At 41.1% G+C, this 20,017-nt stretch overlaps 1 long non-coding RNA gene across 3 annotated transcripts in view; it reads left to right on the forward strand.

Moving 5' to 3' along the window:
• The window catches only part of LOC310846719, a 39,337-nt gene that overhangs the window by 8,747 nt on the left and 10,573 nt on the right, over positions 1-20,017 (forward strand). The window contains exon 3 of one of the 3 annotated variants that reach the window (XR_014565515.1): positions 9,008-9,099. The exons of the other annotated variants lie outside the window; for them this stretch is intronic. This is a non-coding gene — a long non-coding RNA (uncharacterized lncRNA). The remainder of the gene's footprint in view (positions 1-9,007; positions 9,100-20,017) is intronic. 3 annotated transcript variants of the gene reach the window in all.

Genomic DNA, 20,017 nt, shown 5'->3' on the forward strand with positions numbered 1-20,017 from the left:
GCAGGCTCTTTTCCCGTTATATTAAAGCTGTATATGTCGTAAATTAAATATTGATTCCCTGAGGTGTGCAGTTCCCATGTGCTGTTTTCTGAAAAGGGTGTGATTTGTGAGAACACTACTGTTTCATTTTAAAATCTCGGAAACTGATTGTGAGAGGTAGGGTGAAAATTCAGGGCACAGTAATTTAAATTGATAGCGTTATAGAATTGTGGAAACTGGAAGGGACTGTGCAATGCAGGAATCTCAGCTTAATAATTTTTTATTTGTACCCAACCCATTTTGACTGAGTTGCCCCAGTCACTCTGGGCGGCTAAAGCATCCTACATCTGTTTGCTCCAGGGATACTATTTTCCAGAGATTTGCTCCTTTAATGATGAGATATCTTCATTTGCAAAGCAATTTGTTAGCACCCCTACTGAGGCAATAAAAGGGTTTTCTTTTTGTCTTTCTAATGAACTGTAAATACTCTGCCTCTATTTCTCTACCACATATAAACTCATAGTTTAGGTTTTTTTTTTGTTTTTCCGGCCACTATAGCAGTTGTGACTCCTCACCTCCCACATCTCTTCCATTTTTTCTTCTGCATCTAAGAGCATTAGGCCCATGCAGCTATTGGTGCGCTTCCAATCTGGCCATGTTAGCTGATCACTAGTGTTACAGCTGCACTGAGCCTTGTTAGGTTGACTGGAAACATGATGCATAACTAGACATTCAGGAAATGTGCTACCACATAGTTGTTTGATATATTCATAACAGCTGCACACTGTGTTGTCAAGAGTTCCTTCTTGATACAACAGATACTACAAGATAATCTAATTCATCTCCAAAATAGCAAGCAGAACGTTCAGATAAAATGCTACCTGTGCAGCTTTGCCCAAAACATTTAAATATATGTTTGTACAGAGAACCATACAGTGCTACCTCGGGTTACAGATGCTTCAGGTTAAAGATGCTTCAGGTTACATACTCTTCTAACCCAGAAATAGTACCTCGGGTTAAGAACTTTGCTTCAGGATGAGAACAGAAATCGTGCAGCGGCGGCACGGCAGCAGTGGCAGGCGCCATTAGCTAAAGTGGTACCTCAGGTTAAGAACAGTTTCAGGTTAAGAGCAGACCTCCAGAATGAATTAAGTTCTCAACCCGAGGTACCACTGTAGATTGTTTTCCAGTGAATCTAATGGGGCTTACTTTCAAATGAGTGGGCAAGGAAAGCCTTGTAGCCTTAATTACAAAATTAAAAGATAATTCCTGGTATGTAATACTTTAGACAGGAGATCAATATTAAACTGGCTCACCTAATAGTTCTGTGGTAATTAAGTTTCACATATTCAAACTTCCAACTTAGCACTTCTTAGGTGTATCACTTTGATGTTTGCCATAAAATATAACTTTTTTAAAATACAGCCCTCTTCTATTATATTCTTACATCCTTGTGTGAGTGTTTTGATCCAGAAATAACCTCTGGCTGTGCTGGGTGCCTTTTAAATTCAAACATGCCACCTTCTTAGCAGCAGGATTTTTTTCACAAAACAGCAATTTCAGGTCTCTTGTTACAGGGTTGCTCGGATAATAAGTAGCTACGTGAGCAGCAGTGCCTGGGAATGATATTTCCCCTGCTGTGTGACCATGCGGCTTCACTGGGGAGAGCTCAGATGTTGCCTGTACGTTTGCGTTACTTTGCTCTAATGTGGGTCACAAGTATAATGTGTTTATACGAATGCAAGATCATTCTGCCACATTCCTTGGTCTTTGAAGCACTGCACAGGCTCAATTGCTCTTCATTTCCCTCTTCCTTGTTTCACACTTTTAATGGTTCGTCTTTTCAGATGCATTTGAATGTGAGTTTCAGATTGATCAGAAGCCCAATTAAATGTGAGTCAATTGAACACAGGTAGGATTTGGCTTGGTGTGGCATCCAACCGATACAATTTTTGTTTCTTGCACCTGTGCTTTGAAACTAGTCATTCAGGTTTAGCTGCAAACTAAAAGATATTTGGGCTGAGGGGACAGTCTAATTTTAGGTATGCAAAGTTGTGATAATGATTAATGTAATTTCCAGTTGTTTCATTAATTCATCCATCAGATGAGTCACAAGATTCCCATTGTTAACTACAGTGTAGAGATAAATGCTAGCAAATGTCCCATATCTCCTCAACTTCCAGCCAACCAACCATGAGACTCAGCTTAAAAATATGGCTGCCAGACTTCCTTGGTATCTGCAGCACTGCATCTCACCTAGGCGATGTTGGCCGTGACTGCTAAGCTGTGACCAGTAATTGCCAGATTTCATTTTGAGAGACAGCAAGCACAGTTTGTCTTACTACAGATCCCTTCGGATATCCTTTCCAGTCCCATTAACCACTTTTCTAAAATCAGCTTTACAGTGTTATAGCACTATAAAGCTTTTGTTTTTAAGTTGTATTTCATTATTTTAATATTTTGAAAATGTAGCTGAAAAAGCATTCCTGTACTAATTAAAAGATTAAAATGTTAGAAAGGCATGGGAAGACAAAACTGCTCCCATTGCAAAGTTAGAGTGAATGTGTGCTTAGTTTTAAACAGCCATTCAGGTAAATTGAACCTCCCCCACTATGGCAACTACATTATCCCTACTGGTTTTAGTATATTGGATGTAACTGGATGTACATATAGAAAAAGGATAAAACTCCCAGTAGTCAATTGCAATTCCACTTGATGGGTCATGATTTGGTAGCCCTAGTAGTCACTTATCGGGAAGTAGTAGCCTAGTAGCTGGGAAGCATTTGTGTATTTTCTTTATCCCATTTTTCCTTTCTCCCACTTAGGATTATCATTTTAAATATTAAATAATACATGGCAGAGGTGTGGATACTCAGTTCCAGTGCATTGGTAAGAGCTATCACAAGTCTTTGATGGTGATGGCCATTGACAAATAGTCCCTGCTACCAACAGGTTATAGGACGCGGGTGGCGCTGTGGGTTAAACCACAGAGCCTAGGACTTGCCGATCAGAAGGTCGGCGGTTTGAATCCCCGCGACGGGGTGAGCTCCCGTTGCTCGGTTCCTGCTCCTGCCAACCTAGCAGTTTGAAAGCACGTCAAAGTGCAAGTAGATAAATAGGTAGGTAAATGGTGTTTCCGTGCACTGCTCTGGTTTGCCAGAAGCGGCTTAGTCATGCTGGCCACATGACCCGGAAGCTATACGCTGGCTCCCTTGGCCAATAAAGCGAGATGAGCACCGCAACCCCAGAGTCTGTCACGACTGGGCCTAATGGTCAGGGGTCCCTTTACCTTTACCTTTATCAACAGGTTAACTTGCTCCAGCACTGTCAACTTCCAGTTTCAACCTCATGCACCTGCTTTTCTCCTTCAATCAAAACTTACAGGAGAAAGATTCATAAAACTGTCCATTGCATGTGTTTTGGTAAAGATGAGATCTTATCTGTGAACAAGAAAGAGCAAAGTATCTGTGATAGCTTTGCTTCCTCTTGTCATTGCCTTGGGACTTGCAGTATAGATAAGAAGGGCTTGTGATTTCACAAAGTCAGAGGATGCACATTCATCTTGAGGCTTTACATTATGAGTTGTATTCAGCTAATTTTTAGTGCACACTTTGACATAAATTGACCCAAGTTCATTGCCATTAATTTCAGTGACTCTACTTGAGTAGTAGTTTCCTGCAACTCTGTTGTTTCACTCTCTGTTCGTTCTCACAATTGTCATGCTCTTATTCCCCACTCAGGCCTGGCCTAGTTACTGTATTTTTCCATGTATAGGAAGCCCTTTTCTAATGAATTTTTTTAGTGATAAATTGGGGGTCGTCTTATACACAGGCTAATATGGTGTCACAGCAGGGGGGCATTAGAAAACAGCTCAACAGCTCAGCAAACTTCAACAACAGGTTTTTTTTGGTTTTTTTGCAATTTCCCAAAAATAGGGGACATATTATACATGGGGTCATGCTATACATTGAAAAATATGGTACATTATAGAAAACTCCCCTTATTTCAGTACCGTATTTTTGCCAGCACAGAGTTTCACAGAGACTTTGGTAATGGGACCACTCTGATGGCACATATGGTTTGATGCAGGGAGTTCACCCTCCTCCTCCTCCTCCTCCTCCTCCTCCTCTTCTTCGTCTTCTTCTTCTCTGCCCTGAAGTTCTTGCATCATGTTCTGTGTGCATGGATCCTTAGCTTGTGACTGCTTGATTACACCAAAGCCATTTCATACATCCTTGTTTACAATAGTATTGAAACCTCACCTTTGTAGGAAAGTCTATTCTACTGTCCTTTTATTTTATATAACACATAGATCCTTATATCTGCTTATGGACCAGGGTATACTATAACAGGAAACTGTTTTCTCAGAGCACCTATTCACACATGATAATATCCCTACCTCCATCTTAATGCCATTTGTGACAGATGCGTGAATATGTTGCAGCATGAGTGAAAATAGACATGTGTGTTCATTACGGTTGACAGTGTACATATGGACACATGATTTTCTACTTGGAAGAAGTGATACTGATGGTTGTTTTACCCCTCCATAAAGCAGCTTTGTAGAATAATGAGTCACCACTAGATGGCATCAAAGAATTTCTTAGTTATCCATAGCAGAAGAGACACCAAGAAAATCATGAATCACAAAATGATTTGCTTCAGTAAAATAAGTGATCTGTACTGATAAGCAGTGCTTTTTTATGGGGGGTACCCAGGGGTACGCATACCCCTAAACATTTTGTGAATCTAAGTTTGGCTTCATTGAGGGGCAGTATTTCAATATGAGTAGGAAAATGAAAGTACCCCTAAACTTTTTTTTTTTGAAAAAAAAAAAGCTTCTGATAAGTGAAATGTGATAATTTAAGTGAAGGTATAAGGATTCAGCTGCCGAATTCCATTAAACTCTGGACTACAGATGCCACAAACTTGAACAACTATAAAAGAGAATTAGACAAATCAATGGAGGGGAAGGCCATCAGTGTCTACTTGCCCTAATGATTTTGCTTTACATCCACTGTCAGCAGTTTGCCCCTGAATACCAGTTGCTGGGAATCAGAAGAGGGTAGAATTGCTGTTGTGCACACACTCTGCTTGTGGGCTTCTCATAGTTGCCTGGTTGGCCAGAGTGAGAATTAAATGCTGGACTAGATGAGCCATTTGCCTGATCCAGCAGGACTCATCTTAGGCTCTTATTCTCCAAGCCATGATTCAAGGATGAATGTATGGAGAGCAGATAGTCAGCTGTTGTGACTTTCCTTTTGCACTTTTTTGGCCCACGGTCAGACTCAGACTTCAGGATTATTGAGAGCTGGGCTTAATTTCTGCTTTTTCTTTAGTCCCTAGGTAAACCTCCCTTTCTGCTAACAAATGTAGAATGCAACTGTCTCGGAAGCAATCCCTATCATGCTCGATTAGACTTACATGCATGGGATTATAAACCTTTGTGTTTTGAAAAAGCATTCCTTGTCTTGCTTGCTCAAGCCTGCTGCTACTTTGATCCCTGGCCCTGCAAATGTTGTTCTTATCATTCCCACTACTTGCTTCTCTCCCTGCATCCAGTGGCGTAGCTAGCCGCTCAGGTGCCTGGTATGGGGCCATGCCCTGCAGCCAGGGGCAGGGCGATCTGTCCATGGGGGAAGCGAACTGCCCATGGTGTCGGGGCAAACCTCTCTGATGCTTGGAACCTCTCCGCCGCCTCCCCCTCAGCCGTAGGTTGCAAGTCTCACGCTGCTGTTTCAGGCAGCGGCGAACCTGCAGGCGCCTAAGCCACCACGTCACTCCTAAAAAGTTTGGTGAGCCCAATTTTTTATTTATTATTTATTTTAAACTCATTTTCTCACCCCCCCCTCAGTGATGACACCTGAGGTGGACCGCACCCCCCCACCCCCCGCACCCCCGCACCTCCTCCCTCTGCCACTGCCTGCATCTGCCTCAATTCCCTTGGTTGCCTTTCTGGAATTGAAATTATTATTATTATTATTATTATTATTATTATTATTATTATTATTATCATCATTGTATTTTTAATAGGTATAGAACAGGAAAAGCAACATCCCAATTACAAACAAGAAACGGACCATAACAAGGGATGAGAAAGCAAACATAGTTTTAGGCATGTATGGCATACAAAAGTCATAATGGACAAATGTAAAAGTTTGGTTACAAAAGAAGATCATCAGGATTAAAGTCAAGAAAAAGACAGCACCAAAACATTGCATGATCCAGTCAAGTATATTTCCACATATGCCAAGCTTGTGGTGACAGTTGTCTAGAAAATAGTGTTATCAGCTTATAGAGTGCCCGGACTCCCCTTCTCATTCCTGGGTGCCAAACTCTGGATTTAGCATGTTAAAATGCAAGCCAGGAGCCAGTTTTGTATTGTGCTGCTAAAGATGGGCCATTAGCAGGGGAAAAGGGCAGGCAGATGGGTTACCAGCAGAGCAAAGACTCTGTGCCAGCAAATGGTTGCAGCCTTCCCTGAGCTCTGGGTATTTAGCAGAACACAATACTAGAGTACTGAGGAGGGAGATTCAGGATTGCAGTTGAGGATAATGCAAACTGGAGGGGAACAGCTGCAGCTTGCAAGCTGTGGCAAGTTGGAGAGTAGGTGGTCAGAGAACAATGTGGGCCGACAATTTTAACTGGCCACTGGAGCAATTGGAGAAACAATGGGAGTGCAATGTTTTGAACCCCTCCGTCATAAGTTCAGGTTGTATATATGTGCAAATAAACCATATGTCATAAAGACACCACAATCTCCACTGTGCCTCATTTCCAAAGGAAACACAAATACTGGACCCCTGGAATCTCGCACCATTGGGAGATTGGGATAGTGTGTAACAATATATTGTTTGCTGTAAAATAAATAAAGGATTCTTGTCCTTGTCTAAATTTTAAATGATGTATGATTTTTTTCTGTAATTGCCATGTTCCATAAAGAATGATACCACCTGTCCAGCATGAGATCTTGAGCTGTGATCAATTGAGTTGTAAGAACAAGACGGGCTGCTACAATCATATGTTAGCTTTCCCCCCCCCCATCAAAAATATTTAACAGCATCTGTTTAGGCCAACATATAATCTGTTCCTTAGAAAGATCAATCATTTCTGCGTGAACCAACTTCCAGAACTTTTTACCAATGGTACAATCACCATCGGTAGTGGCATGTGCCATTGTGCCACATTGCCTGAAGCCTCTCCAACATAATGGTGGTATTGATGACAACATTTGAGATAGTTGCCTTGGCATGCAATACCACCTGTGGAGTAATTTGAGTGTGTTTTCTTGAAAAAAGCTGGATACTGATTTCAATGGGCAAGTTTCCCAAAATTTGTTCCAGTCATTAACCTGAATTGTTTTTACCAATGTCTGATTCCCATACTTTCATAAGTGTTCTCATGGAGCCAAAAGTTAGTTTAAAAAATTGTGTTTTTTTTTAGATCAGAACTTTTTCACCTTTTCTCATTTCGGTCATTAGGTTCTCAGTTTATGTTAATGGCCTCAGGGCTTCCCTTTTCATATAGTATTTTGTAATGAAGCTGAAAATTTGATTGGAAAATATCCAGATTGTGTGGAAGCTGTCTGACCTCTTTTTGAGTCTTGCATATTATTCTATTTTTGGCGATGTGCACCAATGGACAACCTGAGCGCATTTGGTTCCGTTTCCCTTTTCACATTCAGCCGGCTGAAATTCTTGTACCATTTTTCACTCATGTGCTAGACTTTCCTTTTCGGTTTATGGCATGGCATATGTAAAGTATGAAAAAATTATAAAATGCATTTATAATCCTCTTTTTTCCATGAAGTCGTTTACATACAGATCCCAAGTAAGCTACGTACACATTGACAGCTCGAAATATGGTGAGGCTTTTCTCTTCAGCTGTGTTTTAAGTTGCAGTCTTGTGCTGCTGTACAGACCAAAGAAGAAGAAGAAGAATTTGGATTTGATATCCCGCTTTTTTACAACCCGAAGGAGTCTCAAAGCGGCTAACATTCTCTTTTCCCTTCGTCCCCCACGACAAACACTCTGTGAGGTGAGTGAGGCTGAGAGACTTCAGAGAAGTGTGACTAGCCCAAGGTCACCCAGCAGCTGCATGTGGAGGAGCAGAGACGCGAACCCGGTTCCCCAGATTACGAGTCTACTCCTCTTAACCACTACACCGGAAAGTTTTGACCTTATGCTCATAACCTAATTTGTTTTCCTGTGCCAAACGCCAGTTCACTGAAACTGTCACCTGCATATAATCTGTGCATGTGCAATGGCTGCATGAAATGCACACAGCGTTTAAGCGCAGCATCCATTTTCAAATCAGATGGAAACTAGTTTGAAGGAAAGCACATCAAACGGGATTATTTCTTGAGAAGATACCAATGGAGAGTGGTTAACATTTTGTAGTCCTTGGCTTCAAACACCAGTGGTGGGAGTGCACTGTAATCAGAGTAAGCAGTAATATACACACTGCTATCGTCTCCCGTCCAGGCACTGGCCACAAACTCCTTCTTTTCTGGAGCAAGGTGGCTGCATTATGAGCCTTCAGTCCATGTACTTGACTGAGGAGCACCTGTCGGCTCAATTTAGCTGAATGTATATCTTTCTGTTTGGACCATTGGCAACCTCTGATAGCCACACTGTACATGTGGTGGTTTACTTCTTCTGGTTAAATTCTAAAATTGCACCAATCGGAACCGACATGTTCTCTTTCTTGCATGCCTATCTGTGACCAAGAACTCGCTGTGAAAGCTGTTCTCTACCTTTGTGAAGCCAAAAGCATGTGGGGTTTCCTACACCTCCTCTTGTCAGTCTAGATGATTCATGAGGCAGAGTAGGCTGTGTGCCCTATATCAATACAATTACATAATCAGTACCTGTAAGTTAAATCACTCTTCACACCCACTAGTGAAAAATATGACAATAAAGCTATTCTCATTATGATTTTGCTCCATTGAAAGTAATTATATATAGCTCGAAACTATAGTTTCAAGCATTATCTTCACCCCATACCTAAAACTTTTTGTTCTCCATAGGTAGTGCTGAAAAAAGAATGAGCCCATTTCTGAAGAGGCAAAGTATATAATTTTTTCCCCCATGGCACTATAATAAGGCAGGAAAAAAGGAGGTAAGAAAGGGCTTGATTAGTTAATTGAAGGTCCTGTAAATGTCAGCAGTGGGTTCCTGAAAACTGGATCTTTTGATTTAGGGGCCACTTCCGCAATGCAAGCCATAGTTAAACATTAAGTGTGTTTGTGTGTGTATAAAACCTCTCTCCTATATATGACTTTCTCTCAAGCAAAGGGTCAGGTTCCTGTAAAGATATTCCACAAAAGATGCTTATCGTTGGGGTCTGATCTAGATGTTACACTTTACCAAGTGTTATTTGGGATAGTGTTGATTGTTTGCCTTTTACTGTCCGTTGTAGATGTTTGGCTATGTTGTGTGGTACTTTGAAAAAACAACAACAACTCAGTTCTGTGGTGGTGCTGTCACAGGGCTTCTTTTCCCATTAGGGACTTTGAAGAATTCTATCCCATGAGTCCTTGCTAGCGTTTCAGAGGCAGTTGCTGAAGTGGTTGCTGGAGGTTTTGTCCTCTGTGAGTAGGGTGCCTCTGTTGCAGAATGTGGGAGTTTGAAGTTCTGCCTTTCATCCCCCCTCATTTGTTAGGAGTTCCCCCCCCCCCCCAACCGTGGTTTTCATGTCATTATTACTGTTTTCTAAATTACAGTGCAGTATGGTAATTAAAATTAGGCTAGAAGGTCAATGCAATGTGTTGAATGTATCTGTACATTATGCTGGCTTTTAAAAAGTTTTAAGACAGGAACATAGGAAGCTGCCTTATACTGAATCAGATCAATGTAGAGGAGCAGTTTCCGAAGGTTTCTGATGGGGTTTCTCCCAGTGTTACCGAGAGCTGCTGAGGACTGAACTTAGCATCTTCTGCATATAAAGCAAATGCTTGACCACTGAGCTATGTACAATCCTTCCCTGTAAATATTTTTTTTTAATGTTCTAAAAATCAGATTTAGGCAAATGATTTAGATGCTTCAATCCAGAAGAGATGCAAATATGGAAGCAGACTTTGATTACTTGACGGATAAGGAACTGTGTGTGCGCATTCGGACATGCAAGCAAGTATGCATGTTGCCTATCAAAAAGTTTTATAGTTTTCAGCAGAGGAGTTCTTTAATGGTCATTCCCATTCTGCTAGAACCAGTCACATGTGTCAAGATCATTCTTTTGCATACGTTGATGCTGTCACCATTTCCTCTGTTTCTAACATTCAGGCTGTGACTGCCATGACTTGTGTAGAGAAATCTCTTATCAACTCACAAGAGGCAGTTATCAGAAGGGGAACCCTGCATTTGACAAGGGTAGAAACCTATTGGGGGGGGGGGAACAAAACAAAAGGGGTGGAGACCAGTGAGAAGAAGAGAGTATGCTCAGTAGATGCAGAATGCTGATTGGCTGTTTTGTGTGTATGTGAAATGGATTGGGGGTGGGATAGGGCAGGGAGTAGGATAACGAAATGGAATAGTTCAAATCCTGAAAAGGGAACACTCCAGACTGCACTATTTTGTTGCAGCAATAATGTGGTAACACTAGGGAAACAGAACATATACTGTAATAAAGCACAATAAATCCACCACTAATGCACTATTATTGTGTCAAGTCCTAAGAAAATGTTGCAGAATACATCCACAACAAAACGCCAGTCTGGAGGGGTTCTGAGTGACTCTCTGTAGGGCTTGAGTTTCTTTCCTATTATAGGCTGGGAGCAAATTGCAGGAATGCATTTTCACTCAGGTTTACACCTGATGTTCCTAACTCCTGGCAGATAATAGAGGGATGCTTGATTTGGCCTGATATATGGCTAGGAGAGACTCATGCTTAAGCATATCTCCTATGCTGGAACTGCTGCTCTAGAACTTCTGGCTGTCCCAGTTACATCCAGAGCAAAGTCAAGTCTCTTTTTTGAATTGCAGATGGTAGATTTCTAGACTTCTATAACAGGGTCCCTCTTTTATGATCTAGGACAGTGGTGGGGAACCTATGGCACGTGTGCCAGAGAGGGCACTCAGAGCCCTCTCTGTGGGCATGCACGCCATTGCCCCAGCAGGGCCGTAGCTTCTGTGGGGGAGGAGGAGGAGAGGAGGGCTTGCGCGCGCCATCCAAAGCCTGCGGCACCAGGGCCTGCTGAGCGAGCGAGGGACTGAGCAGACATTGACTTTTGATGCACCAGGGCTCCCGCCAGTCTGTTTTTCTTACTCGAGAGTAAGCCGCCTTGAGTTTGGCAGGCCTTAACTCCTAGGTCACTAAGCACATAAAGCCTGCAGCCTAAGAAGGGGCTGCTGGGTTTACATGTTCATTGCACTTTCCCGCAGAAGCCTACAGAGAAATTCATTCTGTGGAGGCTGTGATCAAATGGCAGCCGAAGAAACAGCTAACAACAACAACAAGAAATTATTTATACCTTGCCCATCTGGGCTGGGTTTGTTTGTTTGTTTGTTTGTTTGTTTATTTATTTATTTATTTTTATTTGTATGTGCACACATGGATCATCATTATTATCTCATATTAAAAATTGGGAGAGGGTGGCTCTTAGTACAGCCCTCCAATGTACACTAGTGCCCGAAATTGTGGAACCTTCTGGAAAAAATGTATTTCCGATGTTTGATGGCTCATAACATCACTTTGTTTTGGAGTAATATCAGTGTGTTTTTTCTGTGGGGACACAGGGGAACGCATACCCCTTAAAATTTTGTGAATTTAACGGGAGAAGAAATTCACTGCATTTATTTTTCCTGATTTGAACTGTATTTATTTTTCCTTGGTGGTGATTTTCTTGAGTCAAAATGAGAGTACCCCCTAAACATTTTTTTTTATAGAAAAAAAGCACTGAGTTATACCATAAAATTATATATCATTAGAAAGATAATTTAGTGAAGAATGTAATGCCATAAATTTTATGAAGGATTATTTATTACAACAGCAGTCATAAAGAAGAAACATGAAACACACAGAAAAAAATGAGATATACAACTTAAATTGCCATGTTGGCACTTTGTGATAAATAAGTGGGTTTGGGTTGCAGTTTGGGCACTCGGTCTCTAAAAGGTTCACCATCACTGATCTAGGATTTTTGTGATGGTCTATACTTTTAGACTGCTTCTCCTAGACAAAGTTCACTGAACTAGTTCAAAAATCTCTGAAAGTAGCTTCCATAATTCCCAGGTGGACTAAAAGCGAATTAAATTCATTTTAGGGTACAACTTTTATAATTGATCCTCATGGTTCATCCCAGCCTCATAGCTTTCATTTAAAAAGAGTCACACAGACGAAAGTTAGAAAGCTAAATGTGGAGGCACCATCCTAAGGTTTATTAGGCAGATACAGAGACGCTGCTGTTGCTAAGGCTGCTCACTTAGTCACTTAATCACTGCTGAGCAATTGGAAGCAATGTGATGCATTTCCTGGATCTCCCTTGCTGAAGAGATTTTGACCACACCATACATTTAAAGCACATTCAGCACACATTTAAAGCACATAACGTCCCCTAAAGATTCATGGCAATTGTAGTTTCACTAAAATTCCCAGTTCCCCTAATAAACTATGAGAAACTTAAAAAGTAGCCAAGGTAAGTGATAAATTGAACATATGCAAAAGAAGAGAGAGCCCCCATATCTTTTAACAGGTACAGTATGTAGAAAAAGGAATTGTTGTAGCAATTCCAGAATAGGTTGTGTAGGTTTCCAGAATACCTGGGTAGGAATTGAATTTAGGGCAGGAATAAAGCAGTGAAAGGAGAGATGGGGGAATTGAGACTAGAACTAGAACCAGGGAAAAAACCTGATTTAGATATGGCAGGCAGACTTACAGACAGGGAGGTTCTTTTACTACTTAATGATAGAAATTAGATTGAGTCTCATTATTCTTAAATCAAAAGTTAATCTCAATGGATTTGTGCCGCCATATGCTGGATGTTCTGTTAAATACCGTAACAATTTGCTACCAGTTATGCTGCCTTGTCACTCGAATGAGAGGGGAAGGTCACATCGCTGTCCGGTTTCTCAGCTGAGCCCACATCCTAGGCCTGATTTGCCCCTGCCTTGCATTGGAAACCTATAGGCCTGTCCAATTTCACTATCTGTTTCTTTGATTTATTCTGAGGTGAACCACAGACATAAGAGCATAAAATTAAGCTCCATTTGAACTGTGCAACTGATTGATTAATTTTGCGAGGAAAAAGAAGTCAAGGGCACTAAAGAACAGGTTGTTCGGCGTGCAATGCAAGTGATATTTATGAACACATGGTAGGTGTGCATAAAGGGTATGTTTGTGTAAAGTGGTATTTTATTGAAGAATGTGATGTAGGTTGTCATGGAGATTAAAAGCTTTGAAGTGCTTTTCATTGGTGCTAGTTATGGTTGCTGGGCACAAGGATATTAGTTCTGGCACCCTGAATCTTTCATTGTTGCAAAAATAATTGCACTTTCATCTGCGCTGCAAGGGCTATTGAAGTAGGATAAATAAATGTAGACACATGAACACATCTAAGTTTAAAGGTAAACACGGTGCCCTTGTGACACGTCTCTGGTCAAAATGATGTGGCTGCAGCTTCCACAAACCACTCAAATGCTTGTTTTCTGTTGCACGGCCGTTCAGGCCATTTACAAGATGTCATTACAAGTATAGAATCGGCACTTGCTTCAAAAGGCAAAGGCGACGGAGAGGTATCGACAGCCTCTGCGTTGCTGGTAAATATAAAAGGGGGTCCTTTAGAAGCAAAAAGGCAAGCTGAATGAAAAGCTTGTGTTTCTGTAAGGAGAGTCTGGTATACGGTATTTGTATAACAACTCCAGCCTCACTTACAGCTTTTTATATATATCTAAAAAGCAGAGCAATTTCTCCAACGATTAGGCGGACAAATTACATTGACAAGTTTTACTTCTGTGAAAAGCTCTGGACTGTCTGTACAGGAACACTGTTGTTTTGCCGAATTGCTTTGGGTAACTTCTTAACCAATAAATCAATGGCAGGAGCTGCAACCTTAAGCGGCAGGCGGCCACAAGCACAAAATAGACATCAAACGAGTTTTCAAAACTGACTAAAAGTGATGGTGATTAACTAGAATTATAGATATTTATATTTAAACTGACACCACAGAATACTTTTGAATCTTGACAGATATGTGGAATATTTAAATGCAGTAATTGCAGTTACGGGACCTCCTGGGATTAACCTGTTCGAAGGGTAGTGACATATTACAGGTTTGGGAAGAAAAGAATACGGAAAGGGATAGAAATGAGATTAATTCATGCATATACAAGTATGTAGTGTTATTAGTATTCTGTTCTAGTCTACCTTTGAAAACACACAATGTTTTAGAAGTTTCTCTTCGATCTCTTGAAGCGCAGTCGTGTGAGAGTTTACTCAGATGAAAGGCCCAGGGTGTGTACAGTGGAGCTTTTTCCAAGGTGGTTGTGGATAGCATTCTGATAAAGTAGCACAATCTGTAGACCAGCTGACAGTTAACAAAACTACCACCACATATCCTATATCTAAACTATGTTCTGTTCTATAGTCAGAATACTTATACAGTGTATAACCAATGTGACTATATTTCAAAGGGAAAAGGGCTTCTGTTCTTTTAAGATTTTAGATTTGGGATTTAATTTGTAAATGCTCATTGGCAACCTATCTATCTGTCATCTATCTATCATGAGTTCCGACGCCGAGGGCCTTCTGGCGGTTCCCTCATTGCGAGAAGCAAAGCTACAGGGAACCAGGCAAAGGGCCTTCTCGGTAGTGGTGCCCGCCCTGTGGAATGCCCTCTCATCAGATGTCAAAGAGAGAAACAACTACCTGACATTTAGAAGACATCTGAAGGCAGCCCTGTTCAGGGAAGTTTTTAATGTGTGACATTTTAGTGTATTTTTGGGTCTTTGTTGGAAGCCGCCCAGAGTGGCTGGGGAAACCCAGCCAGATGGGCGGGGTACAAATAAATAATAATAATAATAATAATAATAATAATAATAATAGTCATTACAGTGGTACCTTGGGTTAAGTACTTAATTCGTTCTGGAGGTCTGTTCTTAACCTGAAACTGTTCTTAACCTGAAGCACCACTTTAGCTAATGGGGCCTCCTGCTGCCACCACGCTGCCGGAGCATGATTTCTGTTCTTATCCTGAAGCAAAGTTCTTAACCTGAAGCACTATTTCTGGGTTAGCGGAGTCTGTAACCTGAAGCGTATGTAACCCGAAGCGTATGTAACCCGAGGCACCACTGTATTATCTATCTATCTATCTATCTATCTATCTATCTATCTATCATCTATCATCTATCATCTATCATCATCTATCATTATCTATCTATCTCTATCTATCTATCTATCTATCTATCTATCTATCTATCTATCATCTATCTATCTATATCTATCTATCTATCTATCTATCTATCTATCTATCTATCTATCTATCATCTATCTATCTATCTATCTATCTATCTATCTATCTATCTATCTATCTATATCTATCTATATCTATCTATATCTATCTATCTATCTATCTATCTATCTATCTATCTATCTATCTATCTATCTATCATCTCTATCTATCATCTATCTATATCTATCTTTCTATCTATCATCTATCTATCTATCTATCATCTATCTATCGTCTATCTGTCTATCTTTCCTGGAAAGTTGATCCTTGATCCAAATAAAAGGGGTGGGGTGGGGTAGAATTATGGACTTGTATTTGGATGTCAACAACTTAGTGTGGTCGTTGCAAAAAAACTTGCATGCACAAGTCACACAGAAGACGCTTTTTTGAAGCACCCATAGTGCCATCACACTACACAGTGGAAATAACATTTACATGCATTGCTGATCTGGCATGAAGTCACTTTTCCACAGCTGGATTTGTGTGCCCTTTAGGTGGCTACAGCTGCACACAGGAATTATATGAGACCCAGGACTAATCTATACCGATCAGTTAAAATGTTATAAATGCGTTATAAACGTGTGACACCAGAGGGTGCTGTAGAGCAATGTAAAATCGTCAATGTAAAATTGCATTGAGAGCTACATAACTTTTTTAAAAAAGCACTTTTACAATCAGTATAGATCTAGCCCCAGAAGCACGGCGAAATAAAATGCATGCTTGTCATTTTTGTATTCCCTGTTGCCACTTTTGGGCAATGTGTGAAGTAGCTCTTCTGGTTGCAGGAAACCAGAATGATGAATATTACCCACTTGACCAGGGTATTTTTTTATTGCCACTTTTTGCTGATGCATACAACCACAGGGAAGAAGTGGAATTGTGTTGTGTGTTAATGTGCAAAGGGCAAATTGCAAATGGACTCTGTAGCTCTCATGTCCTCTCATCACAGCATTCAGTTGTGATCATTAAAAGAATCCTTCAAATGTATTTGTTTGGTAATCAATTCTGGAATTTCTAGCTGGATATTCTAGAATATAATCAAGGCAGCTTACAAATGTTAAGACAAACTGTGTAGCTAAAATCTCTGGTGATTGTGAGTGTACTAAGGGGCTGCATATCAGTGGTAGAGCATTTACTTGCCATGCAAAAAACCTTAGTCTGGAACCCCAGAAACCCATTGCCAGACAATAGTGTGTTAGTTGGCTCAATGGTCTGACTTGAAGTGAAGCAGCTTCCAATGTCCCTTTGTTGTTAATTTATTTATACCCTGCCCATATGGGCAGCTCCCAACAACAACAACAACAACAACATAATAAAGTGATAAAGCATCAAACATTAAAAACTTCCCTAAAATGTTTTTAAATATTATTTTATGTTGTTTTTAAGCAGATTGTTTCACTGCATTGTTGTTTGCTGCCCTGGTGTCAAGAACTGGGCAGAGGAGGAGGAATGGTGGAGACCGCCTCCACATCCTGACCCTTCCAGGGAGGAGGAAGAGAATGACAGTTTAGAATTACAACAGGGGTTTGTGGGAGGTCACAGCTCAGAGGGAGATGAGGGGAAAAGTTGGGAAATAATGGAAGAGGAGGAGCAGGCAGAGCCGGAGCAGCAGCTGGCTGGTTGTCATTAGAAAGCATTCCAGACCCACCTTCTCCCAGAACCTGGCAAGCCTTAAAAGTAGGAGAGCAAAAAGCTCAAAGACAGAGGGCACATAGTAGCACCCGTAGAAGAGACAAGGTGAATGACGAATGAGAAAGTGGGAGAGAAGGGGGTGGAGATTCACTCAGGATGCCATTATCCAAGAGGCTGGGTTCTAGAGCTTCTCTCTGTAACGTTTGAAATAAAAAAAGGATGGTAAGAATCTTTTCCTTGTCTTTATATTATCCTGGGCAACCAGCTGGGAGCCGCTGACAGCATCCTGATACCTGAGCTCTATTGGGAGGAAGGGTAGAATAGAAATTTATTAAATAATAATAAAACAACTTCTGGAGGGCTGTAGGTTTTTGATCCCTGACCAGCACCACATTTATTGTTGTTATTAAGAATTACATCTTTCAATCAAGTGATTATTTGGGTGCAGAGTTTAGTGTCTAGGCTGCTTTCATAATAAAAAATGGGAAACAATTTATAGCTCTGCAGTGCACCAAGAATGAAGATTGTGGTAGGTATGGTGACTCACAGTATTAGAGGAATCAGAGCTGAAAAAAGCGAATAGACATAACATCACATTTTATTGCATTTTTAGCTTGTCACAGCCTTTGCGTTTCTACGGTAAATGTAGCTGTATTTGCATTTATTCTAATGCTCAGTGCCTCGCTTCAGAGTTGTCCAAATGATGTATGTAGGCGTTAAAAGCATTCGGGGGAAATGGAAGTGTTTGGATAAGACTTTCGGTTTTTTAGATGTGTCATAGTTCAAAGTCATTAGAGTCTCGATTCTTTCAGATTACCTATTTTCTTTTATAAAAATAAAATAAAAAAGAAAATACCGGCTGCAGATCATCGGCTTCAAGCTTCCTCGGATTCCCTTGGGAAGGAACATTGACACTGAGAGCAAACATGACGTGCTCAGCTCATATTTTAAGACAAGTTACAGCAATTGGGCTTGCATTTTGCTACTTTTTGCGTGTGCATCTTTCACTCGTGTGCTGTCAGCTGCAGAGTATGAACACAATTCAAAACTGGAAGAGGGTTTTAAATTAATGCATCGCATGAAGGCTGTAAGGCACAGGTCCAAGGCAAATGACTGACTTAGAGCGGTACCACATAAGAAACATATGTCGGCTGCCATAAAATAAGGCCTGTATTGAGTTTCTCCTTCCTCTCTGGAACGTCCAATGCCCCTTAACCTGTGTCTTGAGTCTTGACATCATTATTCTGAAAGCCTATATCAACGGTTGGCAGTGTAGCACAGGCAGGAGGTCATCGCTCACCTGCCTTCACAGTCTTGAGCATAACTACGGCAGAACCGGATTTATGGTGGCAAGTACAATCCCCCCACAGGGACGCAGGTGGCGCTGTGGGTTAAAGCCTCAGCGCCTAGGACTTGCCGATCGAAAGGTCGGCGGTTCGAATCCCTGCGGCGGGGTGCGCTCCCGCTGCTCGGTCCCAGCGCCTGCCAACCTAGCAGTTCGAAAGCACCTCCGGGTGCAAGTAGATAAATAGGGACCGCTTACCAGCGGGAAGGTAAACGGCGTTTCCGTGTGCGGCTCTGGCTCGCCAGAGCAGCGATGTCACGCTGGCCACGTGACCCGGAAGTGTCTCCGGACAGCGCTGGCCCCTGGCCTCTTAAGTGAGATGGGCGCACAACCCCAGAGTCTGTCAAGACTGGCCCGTACGGGCAGGGGTACCTTTACCTTTACCTTTACCTTACAATCCCCCCACAGGGAGCTGAGCCACAGGGCACTGATCAAAATAATAATGATGATGAATGATGATGATGATAAACAGAAGGTGAGAGGGAGGAGGGCATGCAAGTAAGAAATATTGAGGGGGTGCCAAATTTTGTTCTTGCTCAGGGCCATATTACCAAAGTATGAGATAGCGGGGTGAGGCATGAAAAACTCAGTGTGTTTTGGCTGCTGAGGTGGAGCCAATCCAACACTCCTGTTATGCCTGTACCACACTGAGTTCCCAATGTTTCCACCTCTCAGGAACTGACAGTGGAACCGGTGAAGGAAAATGCAAAGGAACGTTTAAGTTGTATTGCATATTATGGACCAGTAGAGGGTATTCAACATGGGATTGCCATTTTTGGAAGTAGCCTTGGTGTTTTTGAAAACCTGTATCTCTTCCCTTTGAGTTTCAGTTTTTCAAATTAGATTTCTGTTTTACATTTTTAGAATATTCACTTAAACAACCTTAAATTATCAATGACTTCCCCTCCTCTCTTTCCATGGTTCATTTTGCACAACACAAATCCCTGCATATTTTATATAAACTAAACTATTCAGTATTCCATTATTACATCCATGAAAACTTATTTACACTGTTGAATTTATCTTAATGCGGCCCACATTTTCAAATAAACACAAATTTCCTCTATATATTCAATAAATATTTTCAAATTTTCTTTAAACATATGTTCTTCTTGTTCTCTTTTTCTATATGTTAAGATTGCAAGCTGTGCATATTCAATCAATTTAAGTTGCCCATCTTGTTTAGTTGGGACTTTGCTCATTTTCCATTTTTGGGCTAACAAAACACGGGACATGGTAGTGGCATATATAAATAAATATCTCTTCCCTTTGTAGCAGGTTGGGTTTACTTATATAAAACATCACAATTCAGGTGCGCATTGTTAGATTCAGATACCGTATCTGTATTAAAGATAGGAGCTGAAGAGTTAGCTATTTCAAAATTAAGTCTAGGTGTGCAGCAATGCTGGGTTTTGCTATGAAAGAAATGAAAAATAATTTAGCTTCTCAGTGGGGTTTCCACATTGAGAATTTTGCATGGGTTTCTGACGGATAGAACTGGAGAGTGTAGGAAGACGATCAGTTGAAATGATCAGTGTCATGAATCATCCTCTTATGGAGAAATTGGGGCTATTTCCTTTTTCTTCTTTACCTGAGGAAGGGAGAGAACAAGGGGCATG

This window comes from Podarcis gaigeae (genome assembly GCF_964106915.1).
Source record: "Podarcis gaigeae genome assembly, chromosome: 1".
Classification (NCBI taxonomy): domain Eukaryota; kingdom Metazoa; phylum Chordata; class Lepidosauria; order Squamata; family Lacertidae; genus Podarcis; species Podarcis gaigeae.